Genomic DNA, 17,679 nt, shown 5'->3' with positions numbered 1-17,679 from the left:
TGTACAATTTTTGTGTGTTTTACATGAGGAGCTTAAGGGACTTTGTTTATCTCAGTGTGTTCCTCATCTGTGCATGTTGTTCTAGGTATCTACCTTATGAAAAAGGCAATGTAAGGACAAGCTAAGGTAAAAGTGTAAGCAGAAGTATTGTTTTAATAGAACATATTAAGATGGCAGAGGATGCAACAAGAAGAGACATAGTCAGAGGGTCTGTATCCAGAGCTCTTGGTTCCCATTGCAGCTAGACTGGCTGTGGCATAGCAAAATTGCATACAGGAATGTAAGGAATTAAAGGAGATTAGTAAGAGTTGTAAGACTCAACTGACTCTAAGTATAGAAAAACATTTTAATGCTTTAGTAAAATCAACAGCTAAACACAACTTGCAGAGCAAGATAAGACCTAGAAAAGTCAAACCCCAACCCAACAGCACAGATTTGTTTGAGCAGCAGCTTATTAGTAAAACGAATTTTGAATCCATGTCTATGTAAAAATCCAGTGGTAGAGTTGTGTAGCAAGGAAAACCTCATTTGAGACTTTGGTTTCACAGCTAAATCATACAAAATTATGCATTACTTGATATATGAATCAAATGAAAACAAAAGGAAGTAGAGAATTAGAATAAGCAGACTAAACTTGAAGTCAAGAATCTGAATAAGCAGACTAAACTGAACAATTAATACTTGTATTAACTTGAGTTCAGCAAGGGTTCTGTACATATATGACTGTGCTTACTAGTTGAGCTGTCTTGTTTGAAGCTAATGGTTAATAGCTTAAAAGTTGATTAACTTGTCATACCAGTCTGACCATGCTGTTGTTTTTCTCAAACTAGATGAAAGGTTTCTTTAAGTATGGTTACTGTAGTACTGCATTCCTGATGATGCTGGTAGCTAATGATACTCTTTGTTATAGAAATCAGGAAATGTGGGTTGAGCCTCTGGGATCTGTGTGGCTGAATTATGAAAAGATTATGTCTTAAGTGGCACGATCTTGCTGGAACAACTTGGTATGTAGCACTGCTAATAATACATGGCTGTAGTTTTTGGTTTTCAGATGAATTTATTCACTTGCTGTAATGCTAATTCACTCCTACCCATGTCAAATTACTGCTTCTAAAACTAAACCTGTCTTTTTGTAATAAGACCTCTCCGTATTTCCTAGGGTGCTTGGTATGGCTTCTGTCACTAATATGGTCTGATGGCATTTTTATTCAAAATCTGTTGGACACACAGGTTCTGGTTGGGTTAAATGGGCTGACATTTAACATGAATTAATTTCATTACACTAATTAAAACAACCCTTGTGGTATGCAGCCTTGTATTTCGATTTGAATTTTTAATTTAAATACAAAGAAATTATTCATAAATGTTTACACAATAGAATGCTTGCCATAAAGTACAGCTAATGTATGCCAAGCTCAGATGCTCTTACTGTGAGCAAGAAGAGGCTGTGAGACTTTCTTGCCAATTTGGCTCATTTTCCTAAGTTTTCAGTGACATGTGGGACAGAATTGGCTTTGGGAAGTCGAGAAAGGTTTCTAGATTTGTGATTAACTGAAATATTAGAGTCCTTGTGTGTCTTAGAAATTTCATTTTGACTCTGTTTACTGAAAAGCAAGGTTGTTTTTCAGAAGTGATGTTGACATGTCTTCCTAAATCAAATACCTGTGTAGTATGCTACATGTTTATGGAAGGTCCTAGGTTTACTCATTCTCTGTCCAAAGGAAAATTTGTCTGTGGAAATACAGGCCTTGTGGAAGGATCTCTTTGGGTTGCTGCTTGGGTTGAGAGCATAATTTAGTCTCCTCCTTAACCTCTGGTCTCTCTACCAAGTATCACATACCTTGGAAACTTTATTATGTACTGACCTGTTTTATCTAGCTTTGTTAAGGACCAGCTCCTCAACCATGATCATAGAGGACAAGATGGATAGTTCAGTTCTGCAGAAATGAATTTAATCTGATCCAAGGACACAGTAGTTGTTTGTATGATAGACGTTGCAATTTAACTCCTGCCTCCCCATGTTGACTCTTGAGTAGTTGTTGTGCACTTCCATGTTCTAAGCCATGTACTTTGTTTTAAAAATGTAAACAGAAAGATCAAACCCTGTAGGGTTTCAAGCATGCCTGAACAGATTGTTGTTGTTACGGTGTGTGTACAGTCAATTCCATGGGGTGCCTCTTGTGTGTTTCTTGTTTCTTCACATGAAAAGTTGATCAGGTTGTAGCAGGGTTAACTTATTGAGAAAGCCGCATGATTTTTAGTTTTTGTGAAGACTGAAATAAAAAGAGAATGTACTAAGGAGGAGCGATAAGCAATGGCATTCCCTTGTAACGTGCCTATCCCCTCTGGCTTTCCTCGAGATAGGGAATCATCCTGCAAAGAACTGAGAACAGGCCAGAAATGTGCACTTGTCTGCTTTTGGCACACATGGCAAAATTTCATCGTTTTCTGCAGGTTTACTAGACAACAGTGAGGTTTGAAGAATTATGTAGTGATATAGTGGTTGTAAAATAACCTTTCAAATAAACTTTTAATGTAAGAAAGACTTTGGAACTTTAGTATCCCCACCTTCCCTGAATGATGCAAAAATCCTAGGATTTATAGCTCTTCCAGTTACATTCACCTGTAGAGGGAGTGACGCCCCCAACATCCGAACTCAAATGTTTTCTTCTATAAAATATGTAACAACACTTTGCATATTAAAGAGTACATTAAATAGTGAAGTAGAGTTATTATTTGGGGAGAAGGCTACAAATGTTGAAAGGGTGAATTCATCACAGATAAAAACTAGAAAAGTGTGTGAGTTAGAATACGACAGTTGGATTTTTGGAAGTAGATTGGAAAAATTAATATTCCTGATTGTTCTGCAGAATGGCAAGATGCCTATTCTTCTAGTCTGTAATTGTTTATTCAGGTTTCAAGTCCTTCAGTTATCTTGGATATGATCTTTAGAAAGTGCTCGCTACCATAATTGTGACTCAGTAGAGTAATGCTTTCTTCATTTTATTGCCTTAAAACAGTTTTTTTGGCCTTCTATTGAATACCATGTTGATTTCCCATCTGCTTGAAAGAGTTGACTTGTAAAGGCTGCAAGCAAAGTTTGGCCATAAAGATACAGCCAAATTAAAAATACAGTGGAATGCTTTTTTATTTTCAGTTGACTAAAGCATTTTAGCTACAACCACAATTTCTGCATATTGAAGAGGAGGAGGCTATAAGGGTTGGATGTTTCAGCTGTAGGCAGGGATGGAAAATGGTTACTGTTTTAGGATCTTGTTTTGAGTTTGGTTTGCTTTATTTTTGGTGTGTGTGTGTGTTAGAGGGTGATGTTTTTAGTTTGTATTTTACTTTGTAGTAAATTAATTAAAAATTAAAATTAAAAACCAATTAAAAACCAAACCAAAATATCAGATCACCTTGCCCCTACCCCCAAATCTGCCAGGCTTCAGGTTATAGTTTCGAGTCACAAATAGGTAGCTCTTGCTAATTGAATGAGATATGCATAGTTAGCATCTCTTTTTTTTTTTTTTTTTTTTTTTCCAAAGATATAACATGGCAGTGAATACAATACCTTTTAAATGGTTTTATTTTCCACTTTTTATCCTGTTTTGTTTTGCTTCATGAGTAGGAATGGTGAAGTTATAGCCGATGTTAGAAAATCTAGCCATTTTCAAATATTATCAGATCAAATCGAGGCATTAATAAGATTGGAGCCAAAGTTTCATGACTTGCCAAGGCAAGAAAGATTCAGTAGGAAGAAAAATTGAGTACATTGTCTTCAGGAAGGCATTCAAATCTCTGATAAGACTGGAATTCTGCTGCTGGTTACATCATTTGTGAGGCGTTACATGCATACAATTGATATCTTGCCTTAACTCACCTAAGAGATGGACAGTTTGTAGAAATACTCTATTTTTGGCTAGAGCACTGCTATGTCTTTCCTGTTTAATGTGAAGCAGATCTAAAGAAAAATTATTATATATGCAACATTTTCGAACAATCAGTTTAGAACTATCAGAATGTAATTTTACTGCAGTCCATTGAAAAATCTCCTATAAAACCTGTATTTGGACTACTTGTTGGATAAGGGAAGAAATTAGATTGAAGTATGCACTTCTTAAGCTCTGTGAAGAGTGGTTATTGCACTTGGTCCTGGGTTCAGACCTCTGAAAGGAGGTAGTACTGGTTGAGAGAAACTGCACTTGGGATTTTGCTTTTATATTTTTAATAGTCTCTATTATTTTGTAAAAGTTAAGGAAAACTAATGTAATAGTTATTCAGTAATTAGGCTTTCAGCATGATATTTTTCATATATAATCAGTGCTTTGAATTGATTCAAACTTGGAAAACTTTGTCCTTATAAGGGAGATAGATGGAAGATGAGCCTAAAATAGGACTCTTGGCACATGCTTAACATCTTCAGAGGGCTATGAATGTAAGGACTGTTTCCAGCAAGATAGCTCTAGAAAAAACACAGCATTTTAATCTGCTCAAAGTTTTTGCAGCAAGATTTCCCAGTTGTGTGATAACCTCAAATAAAACTGTTCAACTTCAAAAAGCTGGAGAACTCCTGGTGCAGAAGGTAATCTGGAGTTCTATATTTTTTTAAAAATAGAAATACTAAATTGATAAATCCCTCTTGTAATAATCTCTGAAGCAGTCTGTGCTCTCGATGCGCTTACCTGCTGCTGTTCTCGGATTTTTGCACCTGAAGCTGTAGTAAAAGGAAAATGCAGGTTTTTGCCTGCATGGCCTCTACTCTGCCCCTCCCCAGAGCTACTCACTCACATGTTACTAAAATGTTCAGGAAGTAATGAGCTGCTCTTTCTTCTTGGTTAGAATCTCTAGAGTCTTACTTAGTCTGGAGTGAGCGAAATCGTGTTCGTAGAGTGCAAGCAAGTTTTTGTCAGTTAAACCTCAGATTGCTGTGCATACTCTTAACCTGTTAAATGTATTCCCTTTTGCCATTATTTTTGTCAAGTGTACAGAATAGATTATCCCTCAGTAAAAACCTAGCTGATCTTTCAACGAATGCACAGTGCTATGGATGTAATTCCATACACCAGGACTGTGTTTGGAATTATCATTGAGTTCAGAAGACAAACCCAGTACCATATAATACCTTGCTGAAGGTGTAATTTAGAGATATTACAGCTAGAGCTTTATCGTTTAAGTAACACTGAAAGATGGTAGCCTATGTCCAATTAAAGGAAAAGTGTATATTGAGTTTAACTGGTACGTATTCACTTAGCCCAAGGTAAGTGTCATCACTTCTTTTTGTTGCAATAAACCTTTAATCTGTTTATATTCTTGCACTTTACAGGCGTTGATGCTTACAAGCCTAGTGGGATATTTTCTAGGCAGTTATGCTAATAAGCATGCTAATAAATCTATCCACTCAATATATATGAGGGTTAGGCCTTGTCTATTCCAGGCTTTAAAGGTGTGATCCTGACTGATTTACTTAGCTTGATCTAATTAACACCTCTAGTTAATAGAGTTCAAGCCTAGGGGGAAGCTTAAGCATTAACTTGTAAGGTTTAGCACTTTTGGAAGAACAATTGCTTTGTCTTCACTAGAGTTTTACTAAGGAGTTAATTAGGTCAAAATAGGTAACAGTTCCAACATCACTCTTAATTTCCAGGCAAGGCAGAACCTCAACTGGGTGCTTCCAGAATTTCAGGGTTTCTGTGATTCAGTGCAATTTTTCTGTTCTCATCAGCTTGATGAGAGTTGCAGGTAGTACAACACAAACGTGGTGAAAGTTGCCATGCTTTGCCTATGTACCAAGATACCTTTCTCCTAGGAAGGATCTAATAATGACCATATAAAATTCAAGAGTTCAGTGATTAAAGTTGTTTTGCATTAAAAGGAATGATTATGATTAGGCTATCTGCCTGTCTTAGGGCTTCATCACTTGTTAGTTTTGAATTATTAGCCCTTTTAATATATATTGGCAAATATCTCAAAGGGAGGAGGAATAAATGTCTCAAAGACATTTATAAAAACAGAAGGTCAAGTAAAGGAGAGAGACTTTATTAGTAGACTTTATTAGTACTTTAACTGAAGAAGAAAAAGTGTGAGACTTGAAGGAGATGGCGTTAGGTGTGATTTTATAAATGTCTTGAGCATGGGAAGAGCTTTACAAAGTCGGTCAGCCTCATGGTACAAACATGTAGGAAAGTGAGATTTGTTAGTCATAGTGTTAGTTGAATGACTGTTTAGCAAGCACATACTATTTTACAATTAGCTTTACCTTCAGCAATCTGCATCAAACAAGGTGGCTGTTTGAAGTCAGCAATTTGTTGTTTTCATGTTGAATTAACTGATATATTTAGATTTCAAAGGTTCGTGACATTGTCACTAGTAAAGTCAAAGCCTAGTCTGAGATGGTGGACTAAAGTTGCTTCAGAAGAAAAATTAATTCAGAACAGGCTTGCAAATCCATTTTTGTTGATGTTACTTTGTAGGCTCTTTCCAAGGCGTTCTGTAGGTGTGTCTTATTTCGGTGTAATCCCCCATGTAAATGTTTTTATTTTTTTGTGCTAATAAGACTTTTCAAGTAGTTTGTGTCCAGGTGTCAGAGCAGAGAGGTTTTCTTTGTATATACAATAGTGAGGAAAGAATATTCAGCTGCAATTGCAGGGCAAAAGATGCTTCAGCTTTCTGGGAAGCATCAGTCCGCCATTACAGTCAGAGTTAGTATATGAAGCTAGGCTCATCTAAATCTTTCGTATCCCTTTTGTTTTGCAGAGTGACATGATGTCTTGATTTTCTCTGTCAGGGAAATTGTATAAGACTTGAGTCTTGGTACTAATTAGATCATTGATTGTGTCTCATCACTCCTCACTGTGTATGAAAATCAACATGCATACATGTATATAAGGGTTGCATAATAGCATCAGTAGGCTGGTCACTTTTCCAGTGTATATAGAAGTGCTTAGCGAAGGACATTTTTTAATGAGGAGTTTGTTTGCTTTTTCCCATAGGACTGCTGCTTCGTATTTGTAATGTTATCTGTTTGTTTAGATAATTGTGAAGAAATGGAATTTTCTTTGCCTGCGAATGTGTTGTATTTTCTGTTAAGTCAGAAACTTGTTTGTTGCGTGATGAGATGAAGCCTCTTTGGCAAATCTTAGAACTATCTGATATCTGTTTCCACTGTTGTCACTGCCTTGGAAAGGTTTTCATTTAAAGCATTCCTTACATCAGTCAAATTGCAAATGTGATAATCTGATATTTGTTGCTTTTAGTTAAAGTTTTGTTAAATTCTCAAAAAATTGAAAATGTCTAGAATGTCTTACAACTTCTATAATAAAACATCTTTTTTTAAATTAATCTTTCTCTACTTTGAGAGCATAGCTTCATTTTTTCCTTGTTTCCCCTCTCTCCTTAAAGAAAGGGATCAGCCTGGCTTCTGTTGTTTATATGTCTGTGGGCTGATATTATTCCATTGTCCTGCTTTGCTGTTTTATTCATTTTATTAATAAGGAGAATAAAGTTTAATGGTTTTGTGTGGGTTTTTTTGTTGTTGATGTTTTTTTGTTGTTTTGTTTTTTGGTTTTTTTTTTTTTTTTTTTACAGATTAGGATTGTAATTTAATAACACCTTTTTTTTTGTGCATGGCAGATCTTTAGTACATGAGTAATGATGGAAACAGGGCTGGGGTGGATAAAATACACTGGAGTTGGTAAGCAGGGTTGCAGGGTGCCAGCCATTCCAAGCCAAAGCATTTTTGTTCTTAACTGGTGACATCAACAAATCAAGCCATCCACATTTTTATGGAATTACGGCCACGTTCCACGAAAGATGCTGACAAAATTTAGGGATTCAATGATTCAATGAAAACAAAAGTAAAATTATTTTGGTGGGCTTTAGCGATGTTCGTCTTCAATTTTGAGCAGTGATGGAGTCCTTTGTGCCCTGTGTGTTGGTATGCAGATGGTAATTCTGTAATTGCACTAATTTGAGTACAGCTGTGATTAACTTGTGCTGCAGAAAAACCCCTGAAGTAGTAGTCCTCAGTTTCACCATTCTCTGCTTCTCATTTGGAGATGATTTTTTTCTTTTTCCTTTGTGTTGTGGTTGGAATCTTCCTGTTTCCCTTTGGTTCACTTTCTATTCCAATAAAATGAAGGGTGGTGAAGGAAGTGAACTTTCTTCCCCAAAAGGCAGCTAGATGGCAATGAGCCAAGGATCAAGTTAAGGCATCTCTTGTGAAATCACAGAAACTTTTTAGAGTGCTGTTTCCAGTGTGGACATCTGATCCAGGTTATAAATATATAGCAAAGAAGGGAGGGAAAAAAAACAACTATGTATACAATCACTGATTAGGTTTTTTCCTGTGCTAAAAAAGTGAACAACTTGTATAACACAAAACAATCTAAAGATCAAAAAGCACTTGATGAGATTTTAAAAAAACTGTAATGACTGATAGTATTTTAGGTGGGGAAGCTATGGGAGTTAGTAAAAAAAAAAAAAAAATCAGAGATTTTTGTTTCATTCTTTTCAGTTCCTTGGTGAAAAGAGACTTTTAAGATTCATCTCTTGCTGTGAGAGAATTGGAAGGTAGTGTGCTAAGCAGTACTGCAAATTCAGTGCATGTTTTGTGTGAAAAATGTGAGTGAAAACGTAATAATGTTTTATCCCAAAATCTACTCTGAGGAACATTTGCTTCCATAAAGCAAGCTTTGAAAAACAGATAAAACAACACAAACCCCCCAAACACCACCACCACCACCAGCAGAAAATCCTTCCACCTCACATGTAGATTTATGATCGGAAAACTGAAACAGACCTAAACGTATTGAGGACATCTGACGTTGTCAGCAAAGGTGCTATTCATTATCTGTGATTTTTTCAGATAACCCTTAGGGAAATGATTTTAAATGTTTATGACAGAGTGCAAGATGAAAGTTACACTACAGATGAGAATGATTGACCATCCAAGAGATGAGCAAGAGGAGAGGAGGATATTGTGGGAGATTTCAAGCTGAGGAGTACATATTAAGTATCCCTCTGGTTGTACTGTAACTTTGAGTGTTCTAAACACAGAGATGGCAACTTCCTTACAGGAGACATTTTGCATCCTGCTCTGAATAAAAGGCATTACATCCCACTGTGTGAAATAAAGAAAGATGAAACACAACTGAAAGTGCTGCAAGTTTCAAGGCATGATCAAGTCTGAACCAGTTAGATACTTTTTTTTTTCCAGTCCTCCCTATCTACACAGGTTTATGTTTACCTAGCTTTATATTTATGTATTTTACACTGCAGAAAGTGGGAAATATACAAATGATAAGCCACATGTTTTGAAAAAGAATGGCTTAAAAAAAGCCCACAATGACAAACCAACACCCCACAGAGGAATGTGATAGTTTAAAAGTTTTAATATTATGGAAAGAATTAAGCCAGTTTGGAAATGGTGTGTAACAAATCAAAGGTAGGGGGGAAAAGACAAATCTATAATTGGAAGCTTGTGATTGTAAGAAAAGAAGCAGCAAAGCAGCCCACGCAGAAAGTTAACTGAGCAATTAACAGTACAGAAAATGAGGGATGTATTTTGCTGCTTTTTTTTTTTTCCTTTTTAACCAAACGAAACCCCAAAACAACTCGCTGTGTTTTGATATCCTGAGCTGATGCTGAACCACTTGCCTTTCCTGCTCAGCAGGCCATGAAACAGCAGAGCCATTAGGCATACGGGGTTAGTTTGCCAACTTCTGTCTAAAACTTCATGGTATTTTCTGCAGAGTTCTGTTGATTTTTCTGTTATTCCACCACTACCCCCAAACTCGTCACATGGAAAATCCAGATACACTTGGAAGAAGTTTAATATTGTCTTGGGCAGGATGAGCTGCTTATTCTAGACTTAACAGCCTGACTCTAAACTTAGATAAAATCTTGAAAAGGCTGACCAAGGACTTGGTTAACCAGGAATTAAAAACAGTGCAATATAATTAATGCTAGCTAATACAGTTTATTTGACATGATCATCTCTGATTTTATCTGGAGAAGCAGTTAGTTGTTGTCATGTAATACGCTAAGATACAGTATGTTCCAGAGCAGAGCTCAGATAAACCTTGGGTGACTAAGTGCAGAGGTTGCTGTCCAGCTCCTCCTCCCCAGAAGTAGCTGTGCAAGGACAGAACAATCTTCCCTTATCTTTTTTAAGAGTATTGTTTGGTTTTGTTCTTTTAACCCAGGGCCATTAAAAAAAAAACCAAACCCAAACAGAAACAGACTTGGGGCCAAAGGGTAGGAATGGGACTTTCTTCTCCTTGAAAGAGCTCTCTAACTGTAGTCTAAATAAAAAACATGTTTGCTGTCACAATTTGTGCATGTTTCTTCCAGTCATTCTGCACAGTGAAATCCATATGCAGAGAGAGCAAATGATGAGGATTTGAATACTGTGATATTGAAGGTGTAGTTGGAGCCACGACGGTCATTCATTCTGGAAAAGTGTTTAGATGGTCCCATGGACAAAACAGTTGGGGCTGGTTTTGCACGGAATTTAAAAATACAGAACAAGGCAGACTCAAAGTGATACATACTTGCTATGTTAACACTGGCTAGTTAATGCTTTCTAAATGAGGAATTACTGAGCAACAGTTTCACATAGAACAGTGTTACTTTTTTGGTCATACTCTCTTTGGTGTTTTGTGATATGAAATTGAACTTTGTATGAAAAAAGTCTGCAAATGATATACAAATGTTTGAAATTATGAACAGTGAAGAGAACAAGCAAGTACTACAGAGCCATATGGGTCACTTGACAAGTGGTAGCAAGCTAACAAAATGATTCTGGGATTCTATGGTTCTATGACTCTAAATATGAAGTCTTACATCCAGAAACAAAATAATGAAGGGTGGCTCTTGAATCCAGGAGTTCCCAAATACTGCTGGTGAAAAGACTAATACAAATGTGGTTATGTAAACAGGAAGCATAGAGCAGAGGAAAGATGTATTGCAGCAGTCAGGATGTTGTATAATTTCTGTATTAAGCTGCAGTAATTATTTAGTTTGGCACTCACAAGTTGGGTTCATAAATTGGAACTGCTCCAAGTAGATCTTCTGATTAAAAAAATCAGAGAAGAGCTGAGAAACCTGGGTGTGCTTCTCTTCAAAAAGACAAGGCCAGAGTTGGGAGACATGACCTTCTTCTGCCTCTGTGCTCCTACACAATGAACAGTTCTGCAATAGCAGGCCCAGAGGTTAAGCAAACAAATCCATAAGCAGATCCGGGGGCAGGAAGGTTAGATAAATTTAATTCAAAACTAAAGGTGCAAGTTTTTATAGGAAGGAGAACAACAGCAGAATGTTACACTGCCATATACAGGAGTTGATTTCACAGCAACTTTCAATCAAGATCAGGTGTCTTTCTATGAAGAAAAGCACTACTTCAAAGATTAATTAAAAAAATCATTTAGTTTTATTGCCTGTAGCAAGATGGTTGGATCACAGTAGATCTGGTTTACTAATCTGTGCTCTGTAATGTGATCAGGTATTTGCTTACTACACATCTTAATAGCATGAAGGGAACCCAAAAGGGAAGGTAGAAAGCATCATCATATGAAATCCCCAGTTCATAACATCTGGCTTTTCATTTGAGACCTGAATGAGTTTATTTTTAGTTCACAGACATCTTGAATTGGGGATGTTTAATTACATTCCATTTGTATTGAAACTTGTGCTAGTAGTCCATAAATGAGCAGTTCAGCAAGAAATATGGTGCTAAAGAATCAGAGGTTGCCATTGCAGTATATTTTTAAAGTATTTCACATTTAGTTGAGAAGTTTTTCATCAAATGCCCATTTTTCCAAAATGGATGCTTTATTCTTTTCCAAAGCATCCAAAATGGATGCTTCCTTTATGTAAATTGTAAAATATTGTCTTCCCTATCCCCCCTCCCCACAGTCTGATTTATTAATATTTTAATGAAATTATGGCTAAAGTCTTTTATATTTATATATATATAACATAAAAACCTATTTATATATAAGATAGATAAACATGTAGAAACGTGCTTATACATATATATATTTATAAAAATAAATCTGAATGCATAAAAATTGCGGCCTGTAAAGCTGACAGCCCACATAAAAGGGGAAAGAATGGGAGAAAGTAAAATTTTAAGATGAACTGTTAGGGTAACATTTATAATTTATGCCAGCAGATCTTAATGTGAATATGAAATCTGATTTTCATTTGCTTCCATCTTTACCAAGTTTTTGTGGTAGGTTTCTGGTACTGCATGCTGTGCTTAAGAGGAGGCAGGGGGGCATATATTTTCGGAAAATAGTCTTATTTAGGAATGAAAACAAAGATTAGAGACTAATTGCCTTTCAGCCCTTCATAATATCTGTGAAGTGAATCCATATTAGAAGGTGGCTGTCTTGATTGGTTTTGCTTGCCTTGTGAGCTCAAGGTGCTGGAGATCTGTTCTGGGCCTGCAAAGTGTTTGCTTGCCCTGTCTTCATCATGCGTGCAGTCACGATGCCAAATGATGATTTGTTATTGTTGCGGTTGCTTTTTCCAAAACACAATAAATGACATACCAAAAACCCCTGAAGGAACACTTACAGGTGCAAAAGGTATGGTGCAGAAGTTAGAAATGCCAATATTCAGGTTATTTGTACAAGCATAGCTGGGTTCCCTGGCTGCGTATGCATCATACCATGGACTGCAGCTTTGCCACTGCCTACAGTTTTACTACTGGACCCTTATTTTAATTAACTCATATGATGAATTCTTCATAGAGGTGCTGTTGGACTTCTGCCTTGCTGGTAGGAGAAAATGGATGGTGAGAATGGAACAGGGCAAGGATCACAAAGATCACAAGTAGTTTCCTGACCAAGGCAGCTGTAAAGAGCTGAATTCTGCCCTTGGGCTCTACCACCCACTTCCCATGTGATGCTCACATGTCACTCAGCTTTTTAGGTGGTCGGCACTAAATAATGCTTCTTTCTTGCATGTGCTCAGCCCTGGGCATATTTGCAAAGATGCTGAGTACTCAAGTCTTCTCAAGGAGAAGCTGTGCTTTGAGTCAGGAGATGATGTGCTTTGAATATTTAAATAAATTCATTTCCTAAGTACTGTGGAAAATAAGGGTCTAAGTTTCCATAATAGCCACCTACATTTATATACTGCCTGTTGCTCATGCTGGAAGCAGGCATAATGCTCATCCTAAATGCAAATGATGCTGTAAGTGAAGCAGGTCAACTTACTGATGAGCTTAATAGAAAGTTCTCTTGTGAAAGTAATACTCAACACCAGATTCTTCTGACTACTGCAATAAATGGTGTGCACAGTCATGCACTGGGCAATGAAAATGAGACAAAACATTGAATGGAGTGAATATTGTAGTGAAGCACAGAGGGTAGCACAGTTGGAAAAAGGCATGTATGTGGTTAAATGTGTAATAATTCATTCATGTGAGGACACTTGATGTGATCAGGCAAGTTAAGTTAGGTCCTAACTGAAGAGCCTGGTTTTCTATTCTTGTGTACTTTTTTTTTTTGTAGTATACTAGTATGGAAACAAAGTGAATAATATGATAACCCTTATTATCACGTGAAACCTGTTTTTGATGGTGGTAAGGGCTTTTGTGAGGGGTTTTCATGCTTTTTCTTCTTGTGGTTTTATAACTGGACTCTGTTGAATGCTGAAAAGTTTTATATGGCTGGAAAGGAAGCAGTGTCTCTTTCAAGATGCAAAGTTAACAGCAGAGAGCTGTAGCCCTAGGATCGCTGACTTCCACTTGCTGTCTGCAGATGGTTTTAATGGCATTAGTCTCCTGCAGATACTCAGTTACACTCATGGCAAATTAACTGTTATCTTGTAACTGGTTATAAATACCAACGGATAAAACAACTCTGAAGAAAGCTCATTTAGGGTTGGAACCCCAAGTCCTCAATCGTAAATATTAAATGTTTAATTTCGTTCCCCTGTCAGTCTCACTTCATTGCCTTCAGCCTTTTGTCAGCTCTTTTGGGTGATGGAACCCAAAATACATTCGTTGTCTGAGAAGAAGGGTTCTGGGGCATGACGAGGACCTGTAGCGGTATTGCAAATACAACTAAGTACAGAAGTTGTTGATACTCAAAACTATGGGTATAGAGAGGTTTACATCATCTTGTGTGAGTGCTCATGCTGGGTTTTGTTTTGTTGGTGGTTATGACTTTTATATTTTATATTTTATATTTTTATTCTATTCAGTTTTATTGTATTCATGTACTTTGAGAAAAATCTTACAAGCTCAGAAAGAAAATTGCTGCTTTGGAACTGAAATGAACATTTAAGAATAGCCATAGTAGGAAAGATTTGTATGGCAACACAGGTTTGGTTAGAAGTCTACGTACCGTGTACCTCTTCCTTCCCCCTCTAATAAAACCACCAAAAACTTCATTAGCTGCAGTACTTGTGCACACCCAGAAGTGAGTTATCAGATCATCTCAAATAGATGGTGTGTATGTAGCAGAAAGGAAACCGGTCTAAGACAGTGCAGAGTTTTTTTGTTGGGCTCTGCCGTGTGAAGGGAAGCTTTGCAGTTCCAGAAATCTAGACGTGCTCATAGTAAATTAAAACGTGTCGAATATCCAAAGACTAAAATTAGTAAATACGTAAGTATTAACCAGTATCGCTTGGGGTTGGCTCTTTCTGATGTTTTTCTCCTTGAAATGAAATTATCAGTTTATTCTGATGATCTAAAAGTCCAAAGGTGGAAAGCCAAGAGAAGATGAGGGAGTAAGCAATTACAGTGACCATGAAAGGTAATGTGCGCACTGGAAGAAGTGCTATGCTTTCAATGGCCAATGCTGTCATATGTAGAGACCATATAATGTAATTTTAATATTTAAACTTTGCTGTTCCATTGTCAAATTTTACAGTTCCATTGTTAAAACATTCTATTAAAAAGACAATTTTGTTTAATAAATGAACTAATTTTGCTCAGAACAACTTCAGCAAATGAGTAATTAATCAGCATGATGGCAGAACTATGAAAATTTTTGCATGCATTATTGATAGTGACTGCCAAAAAAATCCCAAGTAAACAGTAAGGGACGGCTGATTTGAGATTAATTGATGCACAAATACTTTATATACTGAAAGCATGTTTTCAAGCAGCTGATTGCTTTGTAATTTTAGGTAGTGTTACAGAATTTAATTCTAAATATATTAACAGTTGCTGCAGGAAAAATACAGTTGTTAGATCAGTATTTCCAAAATGTCCCCTTAGGTGTGTTTTCATTCAGGATCTCAGCCTTGTCTCTTGATAATCCTTGAGGCTTGAGACCAGGTGTTCTCTGGGCATCCCACTGAGCATTGAGTTCTCTGAGCATCCCACAACTAGATGTGTTTACGTCTACATTTTGAAACAGAAATAGATAAAGACTTACAAGTGACATTTTGGCATTAGTACAGATGCTTCTTGCAGCGAAAGCAGTATTGAGAATACTCAAGGTCAAACTCCCTGACCTTATTTGTTAATGTTGCTGCTGTTAACTGAACTGTACAGCTGCAATCTCTTGTGCACTTACTACTGTTGCCGTTCCTACTTGAGCTTTCTCTTCTAGCTCTGGGTGACTTTAGCACTTCTCTGAATAAGGACTCGAACCCAAATTGCTACTTTTCTACGTGAGAGATTTTGAGCAAAGTCTTTTTCTCCCTCTTCTGAACAGTTCTAAAGACTGGTTTAGAAACTCCACGCTACAGCATCTCAGTCAGAATATAACCTTTTCTGGGTCCGGGTCCACTGCCAGCTTTAAAATTAAAATGAAAGTGAACATTTCTAGTCAGTTTAAATGTCTTGTGGGTTTTTTAATGTTATATTTAAACATACATGTAATGACTATTTAGTTTTGCCTCCCCTTTTTTCCTATTCCAAGGAAGCTCATATGGTCAGGTATTTAAAAATAACCCTCTGAGAAAAACTCCTAGAGTCATATTTACTCATGCAAAGACCCAGCTGAGATTAGACTAATGTTAAGCCATGGAAAGCATTGGGTTGCTGCTTCCGCCTCTCTGGGTGAGGCTTGCGATGCTGCATTTGTGATGCTCTGTTCTCATGCCTGTCCATCAGCCAGCCTCTGGCTCATCACGACACCAGAATGTTCCTGCGACAAGCATGACTGGCTAACTCTCTTGGCTTGTTTGTTACACCATAGCTTTCAAATAACTTGTCTTTTCCAGCTGGGCAATAGCTCTGCAGCAGCCTTTCCTTGAGCCCAATAACCTCTCCTGTAGCTTTCCCAATAGCCTTCCCTGCTGGGTCCCTGTCTGATTCTTCCCTAAAAATATATGAACATAATCTTCTTAAGACTTTGAACAAGCATGGACTATATTTCTGACACATTTATTAATAAGAATACCTAAGCTACTGCTTTAATGATGATATTAGTATTATTTGTTTTCTCCAGGGCAGTGGCTACTAAAGTTGCTGCTAGTTGCTCTGGAGCTGGGATGAGTGGGAGCCATTTCAGGGACCCTTACGGGACAGTATTCAGAGGTACTGAGTCAAGCAGGATTCATTCCTGGGTTTAGTTACGTGGTAGGCTTGTATTTGCATACAGATTTCCTTTGTTTTTCCATGAATCTGTTCTGACTAATCCTTTGGCCTGTATTTCATTAAAAGTGTTGACTGCAGAATGATGGTTTTGGTAACAGATGAAACAAAACTTTTCCTTTTTTCCTTTGCATGTGCATGTACAAAATAAAAAGTACAGGATGACCTTTTTATTTGATAATTGTGTATGTGCTTGACTTTGATAGGAAAGCCATAGTCTAAGTATATGATTCACTGGTCTTTTTGTAAATCAATGCCAGCGTGGTGTACCAGTTCTTACTCCCACTCTCCCCCCTTCCCATCCCCCACTACCTCCCTATTTTTAGAGGCAACACAAAGCTGTTTTGCTTCAAGCGAGGGACAAAGATTAGGAGAGTTTGAATGTTTTGCAGCAGATTTCTAAAAGGCACATGAGCCGGTTTTGTACATTGTACTCCTAAAATGGTGCTAAAATATTTCTGTGTTGTATTCAGAAATGCTGGCTTTGTTTGCTTCTAAAATTTGTAATCCTGGCCCTCAAGCTATCTGCAAATTATGGCTGAAGTTTGAATTGTGGCAGATCTGTGTGTGAGGAGTACAGATTTGCTCTCCTCCATACGAGAAACAGTGCTGTGTAATGTTCCTTGTGCTTTTGTGCCAATAAAACTAAGTTCAGAGTCTCTGTGCAGACTGCATGGTGAAGAGGGGAGTATTAAAGAGGACTGTTTATGTGGTGGTGATAAAAATCGCACCTACTTTCAGGAGACCTAAAGACCCTGCAGATTTTATTAAACTTTGAAGAAAATCATGTGCATGTTTGCGTGTTTATCTGAACTGATAAGTATATGTAACTTGCATGGAAGGATGTTGCTAAGACTGCTGATGTTCATGTGTGCGTCAGATGCACTTTTGCAGCATTGCAAACTTAGTACTGAGTGAGGACACTAGACCTTTAGCTTATGTGAAGTGTACCGAATGTTTCATAAGAATTACTTGTAACTAATTATTTACAGCACTTAGTAACGTGGGAAACATATGTGAGTTAGTTTGCAGTTCTTTTTATCGTAAAGAACGCACTAGAATCCATTGGTAAAAAAATGGGACAATTAAAGCAAGTGCTCTCAGTACAGACAGATACA

At 37.2% G+C, this 17,679-nt stretch overlaps 1 protein-coding gene across 5 annotated transcripts in view; it reads left to right on the top strand.

Annotated features, from left to right (window-relative positions):
* The window catches only part of NCOA2 (nuclear receptor coactivator 2), a 194,269-nt gene that overhangs the window by 42,356 nt on the left and 134,234 nt on the right, over positions 1-17,679 (top strand). Inside the window, exon 1 of one of the 5 annotated variants that reach the window (XM_065668419.1) lies at positions 934-1,004. The exons of the other annotated variants lie outside the window; for them this stretch is intronic. The gene's annotated coding sequence lies outside the window, so the exon portion shown is untranslated. Of the gene's footprint in view, positions 1-933; positions 1,005-17,679 lie in introns of those variants that run through there. 5 annotated transcript variants of the gene reach the window in all.

This window comes from Lathamus discolor, chromosome 2 (assembly GCF_037157495.1).
Source record: "Lathamus discolor isolate bLatDis1 chromosome 2, bLatDis1.hap1, whole genome shotgun sequence".
NCBI classification, from domain to species: Eukaryota; Metazoa; Chordata; class Aves; order Psittaciformes; family Psittacidae; genus Lathamus; species Lathamus discolor.
This window is presented reverse-complemented; position numbering and strand designations above follow the sequence as displayed.